Raw genomic sequence first — 15,758 nt, forward strand, 5'->3', positions numbered from 1 at the left:
CAAGGAATGTTACCATAGCCACTGATCTCTTCCGGTCTCCATGCTCTTTCCACTTCTGGAGCTTATAAAGGGCAACTCAGCCAGAGCAACCCAGTCACTGGCTTTCTGCAAAGAACTCATCGAGTACTTCCTTGTGAAGTAGATTACAGTTCAAGTACAAGATCAGGACTACCAAGACTGGGTTAGAAGGGCTATTTACGAAAGAAGAAACAAGAGGCTGGGGAGGTGATTAGGTCAGCACAGCACCTGCTGTGCCAGATGAGCTTTTACAGAGATAGGGAAGGCAGTAAATTCAAGGAGGCACTGAGATGAATTACTGGGGACTAAGAAGTTTACTAAAAGAATTACTAAAGTTGCCTGGCGGTGGTGGCACATGCCTTTAATCCCAGCATTCAGAAGGCAGAGGCAGGTGGATCTCTGTGAGTTTGAAGCCAGCCTGGGCTACAGAGCTAATCCAAGACAGGCTCCAAAGCTACAGAGAAACCCTGTCTCGAAAAACCAGAAAAAGAAAAAAGAATTACTAAAGCCAAGAACAGACAGACAGAGGGGCAGTAACATGACAGGGACTCCAAGGAGATTTCAGGCCCCAGCACCAGGCACAGAGAAGCTGGGCCTCTGAAGAGAATCAGATCCTCTATTACAGGTGAGGGAGCCTCTTTTTTTTTTTTGGGGGGGGAGCCTCTTTTTATACCATTTTCAGAATATGGGGGTATAGCAAGCTTTCTTGGACCACTAGCCCACAAATCATGACAGGAAACTTATTAGTTATGATGTGCAGGCTTAGTTTTGGCTTGCACACTAGCTCTCATAACTTATATTAACTTGTTTCTCTTTATCTACATCTTGCCTCGGGGCTTTTTACCTTTCTTTCATTCTGCATGTCCTACTTTTCCCGCTTCTTCTCTGTCTGGGTGGCTGGTGGCTACCTAGCTGGCTGGCCCTGGGTGTCTCCCTCTCTCCTCATTCTCTCTAGCCCTGATTTCTACTACTACTTATTCTCTCTGCCTGCCAGCCCTGCCTATCCCTCTACTACCTAGCTATTGGCCATTCAGCTTTTTATTAGACCAATCAGGTGCCTTAGGCAGGCAAAGCAACACATCTTTACATCATTAAACAAATGCAGCATAAACAAATGCAGCACATCTTTGCCTAGTGAAAAAAATATTCTACAACAGGAGGGGGCCTCACTGCAAGAGCCTGTAGCTAGATGCTCTGATTCCCAGGCTCAAGACAGAGAAGGGAGTGGGGGGCATGTGATACTCCCAGGTTAAATGTCCAAGTGTCCTAACTGAGGACTCATAAACAGTGTTCCAGTAGGTTGCCTATCAATGTTAGTGAGAGAAGGCCCCAAAGAGCCTGGATTCTAACATTACATTCATACAAGACCCCATAAGTGCCAGCACTGGGGAGACACAGACAAAGGCCTTTGTTTGCTGGCCAGCCAGTGAACCAAGTCAGCAGACATCAGGTTAAATGAAAGACTCTGATTCAAATAATAATAATAATGTGAAAAGTGATTAAGGGAGACCTGTGATGTTGACCTCTGGCCTCCACATGGATGTGCACATATGTGCATGTATACACAGAGAGAGAAACAGAGACAAAGACAGAGAGAACAAAAAATGCTGGTGACAATGTGGAGAAAAGTGAACTCTGATATACTGTTGGTATGACTGTAGGTTAATACATATAAGGGCCCCTCAAAGAACTAAAGATGGGTCTACTGTCTTAAAGTTAGGGTTTCTACTGCTGTGAGAGACACCATGACCTCGGCAACTCTTAAAAAGAACCATTTAATTGGGGTGGCTTTACTTACAGTTTCAGAGGTTCAGTCCATTATCATCATGGTGGAGAGCATGATGACATGCAGGCAGACGTGGTGCTGGAGTAGGTGGGAGTCCTACCTCATGCAGGCAACAGGAAGTCAACTCAAGCACTGAGTGGTAACTTAAGCATAGGAAACCACAAAGCCCGCCCCCACAGTGACACACTTCCTCTAACAAGGCCACACCCACTCCAACAAAGCCACACCTCCTAATATCGTCACTCCCTATGAGCTTATGGGAGCCAATTACATTCAGGCTACCACATCTACCATGTAATCCTGCAATCCCTCATCTGGCTGGCTTTCTGTGATAATGCCGTCAAACTTGATAGGATCTAGAATCAGCAGGGAGGTAGGGCTCTAGGCACGTTTGTAAAAGGCTACCTAGGGGCTGGAGAGATTACTCAGTGGGTAAAGTACTTGCTGCTCTTCCACAGGACCTGAGTTCCCAAGCATCTGCATCAGGCAGCTCACAGACTCCTGTAACTCCAGCTCTTGGGACTCTGAGGCTGTCTTCCTAAGGGATGCTCTTAGTTTTACTGCTTGTTCTCTTCAGCGGTAGCACATGGCCTCCAGCTCCCTTCAAGTCAGACTACATGGTGCACCTGTCGGCTCATAACACCTGATGTCTGCCAGCTGTTCACCTGCCTCATCAAGTCAGTAACTTCACTTGCAGGTGCTGGCCCTCAGCCAGATGGCCTCAGCACACCAGGTACCTAGGCCGTGCTTGACTTAGTATCAAGATGCAGAGCTGGACAGGATGAAAGCAATGAAATCCTAATAGGCTTAATACTTCCAACCACATGTATAACCTGTCCGAACACTATAGACCATCATTGGTGTAGACTTTGGGTCTGAGGCAGGCTCAGAAAAACCCAAAAGCATTCAACACTGTCTCCATATTTCAGTGCATAATGGAACTTCAGAGGCAAAGAATGCTTCTTTTATCAATATAAATGCAAACACGACACATGAATGGTGTAAAATACGTAAGTCATCACCTACCAGGTATTGTCAAAGCACAGTAGAAGGCAAAAAGCAGCTAATGCTGTTTCATTCATTAAGACACGGTGCTCTATCTGGTAAATGGATAATTTTATTTTATTTTACTTTTGTCCCTGACACACAAACCACTTCAAAAAAAAAAAAAAAAAAAAGCTGTGTGACTATAGAGATGTCTTAGGGGTAGGTAGGATTGCTTGATATCCTCACCATACTTTATCTTTCCTGCTGCTGAGGCCAAAGCCCAATCCCTCAGGCCCTCAGCAACTGGCCCTAGCAATGTGAGAACTCTCCAAAATCCATCTAGATCCGGAGGTGTGATACTAATTAACACCTCATAGTAAACAAGACCCAACTTGGTAAAGCTGCAAACCATCCACTGGCATGTTCCACCTTACTGTTTCCTCATAGGTCCTGAGATGCCCTGTGGCAATAAAACATGTGCACGAATGTGCTGGTTAGTTTTTGTCAACGTGACACAAACTTCAGTCCCCTGAGAAGAGGAACTTCAATGGAAGAATTGCCTCCCTCCAGTTGGCCTGTGGGCATACTCGTGGTGCATTTTATTGATTAATGCTTCATGTGGGAGGGCCCAGACACCATAGGTGGTTCCAACCCTGGGCAGGTGGTTGCTGAGAGTATAAGAAAACAAGGGCTGGAGAGATGGCTCAGGGGTTAACAGCATTGCCTGCTCTCCCTGAGGTCTTGAGTTCAATTCCAAGCAAACACCTGGTGGCTCACAAGGATCTATAATGAGACCTGGTACCCTCTTCTGGCATGCAGGCATACCTGAATGCAGAGCACTGTATATGTAATAAATAAATATTTGAAAGAAAGAAAACAGGCTGAACAAGCCACGAAGAGCAAACAAGTTAAGCAGGGCTCCTCTGTGGCTTTTGCTTCAGTTCCTGCCTCGAGCTCCTGTCCTGACTCCCTCAGTGATGGAGTGTGATGTGAGAGAGGCAGATGAAATAAACACTTTCCTCCTCAAGCTGATTTTGGTCCTGGTATTTATCAAAGAAATAGAAATCAAGTTATAACAACAAATAACTATTAGATTAAACAAAATGTTACAAGTCTCAAACCTTATTACATTTTCACACTCCTAGACATAATAACAACAGCATACTAAGCCTGAAAGATATTTCTACTTCAATGAACAAAAACATCTTCTTAATCTTTGGTCAGCCATACTAGTAAAAATTAAGCACTTTTATCTTTCCTACACAAGTAAATATGATTTACTGAAACCAGCATTTCCCAATCTGTGTCCCACCCAGATTCTGAGGTACTAGAAGTAAAAAATAAAGATCTCATGGTCTAGAAAGTTTGGAAATGATGCATTGGAAATAATATATGGAGCATCTGGAAGATTCTGAGCAGTGAAGATCCAATTGAACAATATATATTATGTACTAGTATGAGATTAATTGTTGAATCAACTGCTAATTACAAATATCAACAGAGAGAGAAAGGATAATTATGTCTTAATGGTATCATAAAAATTGCAAAGTAAAATTATCCTATGATTTCCATGCTTAGACTTTGTTCTAGGGGCTACTGAGAGGGTTAAATTAATTAACATAAATAGCATGTTTAGTCAGTGTATACATAAGGCAAAAGGAGCTTTAGGAAATAATACTAATTTTTTTTATATATTGGTGCAGCACAAAATAGGCCTCAAGTTCTCAGGAGAGCTGGAATTCCTTTGGGAGAGCACAGAGACAGAGGGCAAGTGGCCAGGAATGTAGCACAGTGGTAGAACACTAGCTTTGCATGTGTGAGGATCATCATCCTGACACCCCCTACCCCCTACCCCCTCCCTCCACCCCCATGCTGCAAAGGGATCAAAGGAAAAATGTAGATGAATTTCTAAATGGTCTTAAATAAATAAAAAACATGGAGCCAAATATAGGGATGAAAGCCTTAGAGAGATCAGGGAAATAAGGGAAGCCACCAGCCAACCTTACCTTACCAACTCTGCAGCTTCCAAAGAGAGCTTCTTCCTGTCTACCCATGTTTATATGCCTTTTCTGTTCTGTTCTCTCATTGGCTCTCTTAGCCCAGCTACATCACTTCCTCTTCCTACACAGCTCTGCCACTTTCTGTCTGTCTGTACAGACCTCCAGACCTCTATGGTTGGTACTGGGATTAACAGCGTGTGTCACCATGCTTGACTTTGTTCCCTAGTGTGGCCTTGAACACACAGAGATCCTGCCTGATAAGTGATAGGATTAAGGGCATGTGCTACCTCTGCCTGACTTCTTTGTTTACTTAAAATGGCTGACCTTTTTACTCTGCTCTCCAGGCAAGTTTTATTTATTAAAACACAAATAAAATATCACCACATTTCAGCACAAATAAAATATCACATTTACCCTTTTTGTCTAATAAAAATCTTAAAAAGTTATAACTAATATAAGAAAAACTATATACAATAATACAATAACTATATACAATATAGACAAGTAATAAACCCATAAACAGAAAGAGAATAAGAAAGGGAGTCTCCAGTTCACTTTATGTTAGTAGTTAGAGGGCAGAACACATCTTAAGAATGTTTTGTTGGCTATTGAGGTCTTAATGCCAGCTGGTTCTGACTGACTCTGAATCTTAGTTTGTCTGCTCATCTGAGTGGTGGTTGGAACTTAAGAAAATACAGCTGCACACACTCAAGAAACTGGTTGCAGCATAGAGACAATTTGCACCAAGAAATGGGCCACTACTTTTCCTTTGGGGGATGATAAAAGATGACTTAGTATGTTCTGGGGATACTACAATATTGGTTTCTCTGAGCTGACATCTGAAAGGCCATCTCCTTAGATGAGTATATCATGTAAATGCAGTTCTTGAAAGAGTAGCATATTTTCAAGATTCCTTTGCATTTGGGGACTTCTCAGGAGGCCTGGGCTCTGCATTCACTGTGTGTGTATAGAGGGTGCCACGGAACCCTTTGTTTCTCTTAAAAAAGTCTGAAGACTTTTTGCACCATACACATCATGTCTTAAGGTTTACTAGTGCTGTGAAAAGACACCATGGCCACGGCAACTCTTATTAAGAAAACATTTAAGTGAGATGGCTCGATTACAGTTTCAGAGGTTCAGTCCATTGTCATCATGATGGGGAGCATGGCAGCGTGCTAGCAGACATGGTACTGGCTACATCTTGACCAGAGGCAGCAGGAAGTCAACTGACTGTCTCACTGAGAGAAGCTCGAGCAAAAGAGACCTCAAAGCCTGCCCCCACGGGTGACGCACTTCCTCTAACAATGCCACGCCTCCTAATAGTGCCACTTCCTTTGGGGACCATTTTTTTTTTTCATCACAAGCTAAGGCTCCTGCTCATCAAGGAGATCCAGAGACCAGAACTCAGTGAAGTGAGCCAGCCACTCTTCCCCACACCCAAGGGCAGCTTTGCTTTCCCTGAGGGAGCTGCAGAGCTCTCGTAAGTCTTGTGATTAAGGGGATTTTGGATTTGAAAGCAGCATTTCTTTCCCTGCTAGTCATTGAACTGACTGATCAGTGCCCTTCACTGCTTCAATATTTGTCACACAATTGCTTGGGATTCATACTCCCACCTTTGTGGTCTGGTAGTTTCTCATTTGCCCCTTATTTTCTATGACTTGACAGTTTCGAGGAACATCAAAAGGTACTTTGTGTAATGTTGCTCAATTTGGGGTAGTCTTTGTATTCTTCACCATTAGACACTCAAAGTTTAAAAAAAAATATTTTAAGAATGTTTTAGACAAACAAGTCAAAGTTTTAATTTCATTAAACCTTAACCCTTGAGCAGATAGCTTTTTTCACATAACAGAAAGTTCCACAAGGCACTTGGGATGGAAAGTAAAACAGCAGTCACCGTGAAGAAGATGTCTGACTGGACAAGGTGTATGATGACCCAGCTGTATTTTACGGTGTACCATTTTCATAGTACTTGAGAGCATGACTGACAGGTCACCTAAGATTGTCCAGATGGCCCATTTTTGGCAAATATGCAAAATTACCGTGTGACTTCCAGAAAATATCTGAGAGCATGTGTTTTCTATAAGAGTTTGAGTAAACCAAAATTATAAAACTAGAACAGTGAACTTGACCCCTTTCCAATACCAATAAGTTCTTTATGAGACCAGGGAAAATATTCACAAGTATGGGGAGTTGTGTGTGAAGCTCTGCCTAGCTCCAATTTCTCTAATGATACATTTTGAATAGTTTTCCTTCCTCATCTTCATTGACTTTGTGTATTAATTTAAAGATGACCATTAAGAACACATTACATTACAGTCTATAGATTAACCAATTAGACAGAACCTCCTCTTTGAGCCTCAACCACAGATCTTGGTAATAATTACAATTGCAACTCATGGAAACATTCAGGAAGAGGAGATCACTCAACACGTGACTGCCCCCTCATTAATCACTTCTATCCCCAACGTCCTAAGAACCATAGATTTCTGTTAAACTTATATTTTATTTCATATGTGTGGGTGTTTTGCCTGTATGTATGTCTGTGTACCATGTGCACCCTGGTGATCACAGAGACCAGAAGATGGCATCAGATCCCCTGGAGTTGGAGTTACTGACAGTTGTGAGCCACTGTGTCAGTACTGGGAATCTAGCCTGGGTCCTCTAGTAGAACAGCCAGTGTTCTTAACTGCTGAGCCATCACTCCAGCCCCAAGTCATAGGATTTTTAAATCAATAGTTTGTATTAAATATTATCCAGTGGAGCCCGGAGAAATTTGAACTTAATTGTTGTGCTTTAAGGAGGGAACTGAGGACCAGGGAGATAGCTCTAGGGGTTAAGAAAGTACTTAGTTGCTCTTGTAGAGGATTCAGTTCCAACTCCCATCATCCACATCAGGTGGCACACAACTGCATATAATTCCAGTTCCAGGGAATCCAATGCCATCTGGCCTCCCCAGGCACCTGCACACACATGTGATGGGCAAAAATTCACATGGGAACACATACATACACTTAAATAACTAAATATATATATATATATATATATATTACAAAACTAAATATATATATATATTACAAAAAAAGAAACTGATAACATCATATTCCATTCTGAAAAGCATGTAATTACTCTGATGCCATTGAATGTTTCACACTTGCACTGGACCCTCCACTATGCCAACACCTAGAAAACTGATCCTGGGTACTAACAGCATGCAGAAGCACAGACCTGGTTTAAGTGTAGCATTAACAGAATACCCTAAGAATATCAAGATGCCTTGCAGGCACCAGCAGGAGGCTAAGACAGCGGTCTAGGCTGAAGGAGGGCGGCATAAGAAGACAGTAACGAGAAGCAAAGAAGCAGTTTGGTCAGGCTTGCTGTTCGCTAAGTTCCCGGAGAGACATTTGTTAGAGCACTTCTCTTTTCTCCTTCTGACACCATCCCTTTTCTCATGCTCACATCAGCAGCTGAACACACAACCTTTTAGTGCTCTGCCTGTGATCCATTATTTAAGGAGCTTATGCATAATCCATCACCGTTACCTTCTTGTTCACATCACTGCTGCACATGCAAGCAGAACTCCTGCACGGAAGTGCATTAAGGGACACCGAGATGAAAACGTTACTCATCCTAAGCAGAGAGAAAGGACCACCTCATCCTCTGATGGGCCATCTGGAACTATGAAAAAACACATTATTTACAAAGCCAGGTTATATAGTTAAAGCTACAGTAGGCAGACAGACATGCAGTCACATGGATTTGGGGCAAGTTATTTGGCCCCCACCAACCCCAATTTCTATATTGATCAAATGGTCTCCTTATTTCCTGAGTGGGATATAAAGATACAAGGAAGAATATATATATAGTGACCTAGCCTAGGATTGTGGTGATGTATTTGTAATCTGAGAAGTAAAGCTTGCCTGAAGATCAGAGGACAGAGCCAGCCACAGAGTTAGTTAGCTATAGAGGTCAGGCAATGGTGGCACACACCTTTAATCCTAGCACTGAGGAGGCAGAGGCAGAGATCCAGCTGTGAGTTGAAGGCCATATTGGGCTACATGAGATAAATCCAGTCTAAAAGAGAAACAGAGCCAGGCAGTGGTGGCACACACCTTTAATTCCAACACATGGGATCACACACCTTTAATCACAGAACTAGGAAGGTTGAGACAGGAAGTGATACGGCTAGGCAGAAAAAGGAATATAAGGTGGGAGGAGTCAGGAACTCTGGCTCTTTCAGGCTGAGGAGTTGGTGAGGTAAGAGGTGGTGGCTGTGGCTTGCTCTGCTTCTCTAATCTTTCAGCTTTCACCCTGATATCTGGCTCCCGGTTTTTATTAAGACCATTTAGGATTCATACAACACAGAATCTAATCAATTTTCAGTAGAGAGTCAATAAATGACGGCAGCACCAGCAACCAGGACCATAGGATGACCTCTGATATGTTCTAACCACAAAGTCGAAGGCCCTGGACCTTTCAAAATAGTGAAGACATCAACTGAAGAGCATGTGCTTAGTAAGTGTGAGACTCTGGGTTTAGTTCCCAGCACCACAAAACATGTAAATAAAGGGAAGTACACAAGTAGCTGGCTTCCCTGGAACAGAGTTTTGAGGGAGTGTTGTATAGAATGTACGATTCATAGGGAAAAGCTTGAAAATTGTGACTCCCTATATAAATAACTAAGAAGAAATCAATTTGACAATGTAAATGGGAATAACAGAATAAGTGCTAAAATAAATAATGATTATTCTTCTCTGATAATTTTAACAATCGTGTCAACATCTCTGCACACCACCTTGTAACATCATTCTTGTCTCCTCTGGAAATGAATTCCAGAAATTCAGAAATCCGTCATTGGAAGGAGCTGTGCCTCTGCTCATCCTTGTCCAGAGACACTACCAGCCAGGCTCTGGAGTTTGGCACACCCACTGGCTCAGTGCTCAGACAGCACTCTGCCTCCCAGGAGTCCTCTCAGGGTGAGTCTTGACAGTTCTGGGTCTTGATGGAATTGTGTTCCCTACACTGCCGTCAATTTCATACACCCAAAGCCTTAAGCACATCATGTGCAACACATCCTTGCATTTCTATTTGTAAGGTGTCTCCACTGGAGGAAGAAAGAAGGCTGAAGGCAGCAAGTGGAAACACAATCTAGGTCCCTCTTGATGGCAAAGCCCATAACAGCTCAGGAAAAAAAAAAAAAAAAGCAAGACTATCTTCTGCACGTGAGTGTGAAGGTGGGTCACTGGTAGTCCCCAATCTGCATAAACTACCAGATCCTGAGTCCGTCCTCCTCCTACAGGTCTTGCAAGGATAGTAAACCAAGAATATAAATAGAGAAAGGGTGATTAGCATATTTGAAAGTGGGATTAAGGGACAAAAGCAACTTCCTATTCGAGTCTAACACCAGGACATCTCTAACTAAGCTTATAATTGTTAATCTCCCTGATTATACTGCTAAGCTTTTAACGGCTGAGCACTAACATGCAAGTATCCCTTGATAGTTAGCTTGCACAACTGTACATGCATTTCACGTCAAGCAAACACCCATTGGGTTTCCACAGTCGCTAGGACTACTGTAGTAGTTACAGACTGCCTGTAGTTGACTGGTACCCTGGCTTGCTTTTCTGTAGCTGTGGTAAACACCATGACCCATAAACAACTTGGAGAGGAAAGTGTATATTTCACCTACAATTCCCAGGTCACACTCTATTATTGAGGTAAACCGTATCAGAGCAGGAACTCAAGCAAGAACCTGGAGGCAGGAACTGAAGCAGAGACGATGTAGGAATGCTGCTTACTGGCTTGCTTCCTCTGGCTTGCTCAACTACCAGGCTCACCTGCCTAAGGATGGTGCCACCCACAGTGGGATGTGCCCTCCTGTACCAGTTAACCATCATGAAAATACCAAATCCCCAGACAGGCCAACAGGCCAGTCTCATGGAAATAATTCTTCTGTCAATGATTCCTCTTCCCAGGTGACTCTACTTTGTGTCAAGCTGACAAAGACTAAGAAGCAGACACAACAATAAATAAAACAAAATTCCCTGCCCATATAAAATGTGTCTTCTACCATAATCATCAACAATAAAAGTCTGTGATGTCAGTTTGCAGCTGACTTAAAACTGGGTTGGAATACAAGTTTAAGTAAGTGCAGAAAATGATGAATATTGCCCACACAAATAAGGCCAAAGATCCTGAGCCTATGGGAATGAGGGGGGAACTCACACATAAACCCACACGCCATGCTAGAAATGGATATTAAAAATATACACATACATGTGTATATTATATGTTATATATTATATATGTGTGCTTGTGTGTACATTTTAATATTCATTCATAGCATGGATGTTGTTACAGGTTATATCTATATTATCTATATATACAATATTTTATATATATGTGTGTGTATACATAAGCATACATGTAACAACAATTAAAGAAAAAGAGGCCATGAATTTGAAGGCGGGGGGTCATAAAAGGGCTTTAGAGAAAGAAAGGGAGAGGAAAATTATGTAATTTTGTTATGAACTAAAAAATAAAAAGTTATCTTTTAAAGAAAGTCATGCAATGAAAAATGAGGCATTTGCCAATTCTAGGCTTGTTCTGTGCCTGCCAAATGAAATGGTAAAATGACAAAAATAAATGGATGCCCATAAAGTACTTAGCTGAAGCAATGCTGCTGTCTTGATTGTAAGTCTGATGAGTTTCATTAACTATTCATTTACAGGAGCTCTGCTAATTGAAAAAGGCACTTGGGGAATTCTAAGAGGGTGCATGCTTTTAATGGGGGAATAAAAATTGAGTCTGACATTAGCTTTAAAACAAGTTGGGAGAAGTAAACTGGTAGAAGAAACCCGACACGCTCCCTCCCAGTGTTACCTGGTCTGAAGAGAGGCCCTGAGCTTATGCGAAATTCTGCTACCCTAGTCTTGGCCCAGACAACTCAGCTAAGGAAGACCTGGATTCACCTTTGAAAAGTTAGATAAGCATCAAGGACAGTTTGTAACTATTCACTTCAGTTTTGTGTACATTAGCTTCCTCTGGCTAGAGGATATCATTAATTTTCAACAAGAAAAAAAAAAAAAACCTTACGAAGTGTTGTTGCCCGTACTTTAAATGACTAGTATCAAAGACTCTGAACTAGCATATTCTTCTTCCCCTCAGCCAACCGGTAGACTGAGGATGGAAAAGAGAGGAATGAAATACATGTACAAGAGGAAACTGCTGGAGTACCACATAGTTTTGCAATAACCCATTCCAGTGTCATTGAGAAGCTGTAGATTGTTTTCTAATGACCCAAACCGTGGGCTTTTAAAAATGCTGGCTATTTACTTCTTCATGTCAGGTTAAGATCCAAACTTCCTTCCCTTGAGACTGGTTGGGCTGGTGACTCTTGTAATCAAGAGAATACAGGATAGTAGTAAAGCTGCCACCACCTTAAAGCTAGATCACAAAACACCCGATGAGCTGGACCTTTGCTTTGAGTGACCTGACCTACAATGTCAGGATCTGGCTATTCTGAGGCCACCACGTTTTATAAAAGTCCAAGGCATGTGGAGAAATGTGTACATGCTCTAACTATATCCTCCAACAAGGCTACACTGACAATAGCATCAATACACAATACCACCACACACAGTGCTTAGAGGCCTTCCTAGTCATAGGTCTTGAACCTTCTGTTAGAGGAGAGGCCAAACACTAGAAAATAAACCAAGCCATACTCATCTAAGTTTCTGACCCATGGGATCCATGAGAATACCAAAATGTGTTTGTTTGTTTAATTTTTATTTTATGTGTATGAGTGTTCTGCCTGCTCTCTGTCTGTGTACCACGTAATGTAGTGCCTAAATTATTCGCAAGATGGCATAGAAGCCCCTGGATTTGGAGTTACAGATAATTGTGAGCTATCATGTGTCTGCTCGGGACTGAACCTGGATTCTCTGGCAGAACAGCCAGTACTCTTAGCCACTGAGCCTTCTCTCAAGTCCCCGAAGGGTTGTGTTTAATACTGCTATGTTTGGTGCTTTTTCATTTCCCAGCAATCCTAATAAAGCAGAGACTCCACCTTATTGCTACATTACAGTTCTAAGACAAGCTTCATACCCCATAGTCACAAAGACTCTAGCACTTGACTTCAAACTTCTGATATTCATTTTTTAAAATGTATTGGTAATGGTGCTGCAGAGAGACAGCACCAAGAAGCCTGTTGTCCTGAGTGTCCAATAGCTTGTTTAATGGCAGTGTGTCTTGTTTCTTGGGATTCAGACCTCCTATTTCATCACCCAATGATTTTTGAGGGATTCATGTTTGGAGATGGCTATATTGGATTATATTTGTGCCCAGACAATGTAAGAGTGGACAAAATGAGCTGAGGAGCCAACACACGTACACTCCTCTCTCTGCTTTAGACTGTGGATACAATGTCACAAGGGGCATCAAGTTCCTGATCCCTTGATGAGCGGTAACCTGAAATTCCGAGCTAAAATAAAGCATTCACTCCTGAGTTGCTTTTTGTCTGGGTGTTTTTGTCAAAGGAACTAGAATGGAAACTAGAACACAGTAATCTGAAAATCCAAATGTTATGAACTCCATAATTTTTTGAGTGCCCACATGAGGACACACACAGAAAACCCTACATATGATCTCAGGTGATTGACCATGGTCAGAACATGGGGACAATACAAATTTTGTGTAAAATTGTGTTTGGTCTGTGGATAAGGTATGCTTGGGACACAAATAAAGTTCATGGTTAGACAAGTCATATCCAGTTATGACAGTGTGCACATGTAAATATTTTGAAACCTAAAATACTTCTGCCCCCATGAACTTGTTGAATAAAGAGTGACTGACTTATATTATTCAGAGAAGGAGGTGTTTGGGCAATCCACTTATGAATGGAGTGCTCTCAATGGAAACCTGTGGGGCCTTGGGGGAGCCATACATGGAGGAAAGCAAAGCAAAGGAAGGAAGGATGTGGTTCCATGAGTCCGGCTTCAGCCTGATCCACGGGGGTTTCTGAATCCTATAGTGCTTGCTCAGTCTTCAAGCAAAAACACACAGTTCTGTTCCCTGCACATGTTAATCACTGGCTCAGGGCTGTGGAGTAGGTAAGATTAACCTCAGCAGCTCCATATGCACGAAACCAAACTATCCACACAATACAGATTTGAGCCTGCAAGATCGGTATCCAGTGCTCGGAACCAGTCAGAGGCATTCTCCCTCACAGGCACGTGTCTCTCACTTTATGCAAGGTAAGGGCAGGTAACAAATATAGTGAGGCAGTGGGTAATTGAGGCCTGTAATAATTCATCACTAAAAGAGACTGAAATTTCTCAACACAGAAAAATGAATAATGCCTGAAGAGATGGAAACGCTTATTACCCAGATACGATGTTCATACAATGTACACATGTATCTAGTTGCACTAAGTCCCTTCCAGATGTTTATGCTCTGCTCTGTGATTTAAATGCACACATCGGGCTTCTCTAAACTATCATTTGAGATTTTAGAAGATGGTTTTGATCAATTTTAAATCCCCGGTTGCTGGGTACCCACCGCCATCAATGTAATAAGCCAAATCAAACTGAATTAATAAATCCAGGTTTAATGAACAGAGCAAAACAATCCTGGGTGACCCTTGGGAAGGCAGGGGAATAGTCACATGGCCTTAAGTACCTTAAGTAGGTATGGTCTTGAGCGTCCCCAGGGAGGGGCTGACTTTGGTGGGCTTTGAGGGGGCAGGGGTCTAGACTAGGAGGGCAGCTCCAGGGGAGGGGCTGCTGTTTGGCAGACTTTGAGAGGACGGGTTTGGGGAGAGAGGTGAGGGAGGGGAGTTGAGGTGGAGCTTCCACCAGAGCAGGTTTCCCAAGTTTTACTACACTTGTCTTTTCTGGCCAATTTGTTAAGCACGTGCCAAACCCTGGGGGACAAACAGACTTCAGGTCTGGAGGGCGTTGCAGTCTGGAGTACATGCTCTGCATGAGCCCTGCTGTGCCATTCCCTGCAGGGCATTCATCCTGTTCTTGTGGGCAGCCAAGCTGCTGCCATGCTTCCTGAGGGAACAGTAGCTCTTCTTTACAGCTGCCTGCCTTAGGTGGAGAGGCCAAGAGGAGTACAGGTCCAGAGACAGATGACACAGTGATGACAGTCTCGTGAGGACTCAGGAACAAAGAGGGCTTGGAGAAGATGAGAAACATCTGGCCAGGTTGGAATTACTCTTTAGGCTTCATTTTCTTCCTCATTTTTTTCTGCCACAGTGAACTCTTGACACCTCATTTTGGCAAAAGGTAGGGCCAGTGTGGTGCTGAAGGTCCTGGGTGAGAGTGTCTGTAATTAGAATAGACGGAGGGAGAGTCCTGGAGAAAGGGATGTTAACGTTGCTGGATGCCTCTGCTTAGGACTAAGTTCAAGTCGAAGTGCTTCCCATCAGTTTCTCTCACCTACCTCTCACTGAGACACCAGAAGGCTAAGCATTATGGTGGCCATTTTGTGCAGAGAAATCTGATGCTTAGGGAAATGAAGTAATTTTAAGCACAGCAGCACAGCAACTAGAACCTGTATGTAGAACTGCCCGCTCCTGCTTTCTACCCTGTCTCCCTGACCGCTCACCAGGCTGCACAACCTTAGAGGTATAATATGGAGGCGAGCTGTAATGGCGCCATGAAGACATTCCAAATGAGTCACGGTTGTGGTAAGCATAACTGAGAAACCAACCAGAGAACAAAAGTCAAGAATTCATCTTTGAGGACTCAGAGTAACAAAGTCTAAAGATGAAGGAAAGAATTTCCTGACCTGCCATTCTCTGCATCCTGGTGGGAAACAAACTGCTGGCCTCCTGTTCAAAAAGTAAAAGAGACAGAACAAAGGAATGAGGTGCTAAAATCAATCCCCTTCAAAGGCATGCTCCCAAATGATCCGGAGAACTTCCACTAGGCTCCACATCTTAAAGGCCCCAAGTCCTACCAATT

The sequence above is a fragment of the Peromyscus maniculatus genome, chromosome 19 (genome assembly GCF_049852395.1).
Source record: "Peromyscus maniculatus bairdii isolate BWxNUB_F1_BW_parent chromosome 19, HU_Pman_BW_mat_3.1, whole genome shotgun sequence".
Classification (NCBI taxonomy): domain Eukaryota; kingdom Metazoa; phylum Chordata; class Mammalia; order Rodentia; family Cricetidae; genus Peromyscus; species Peromyscus maniculatus.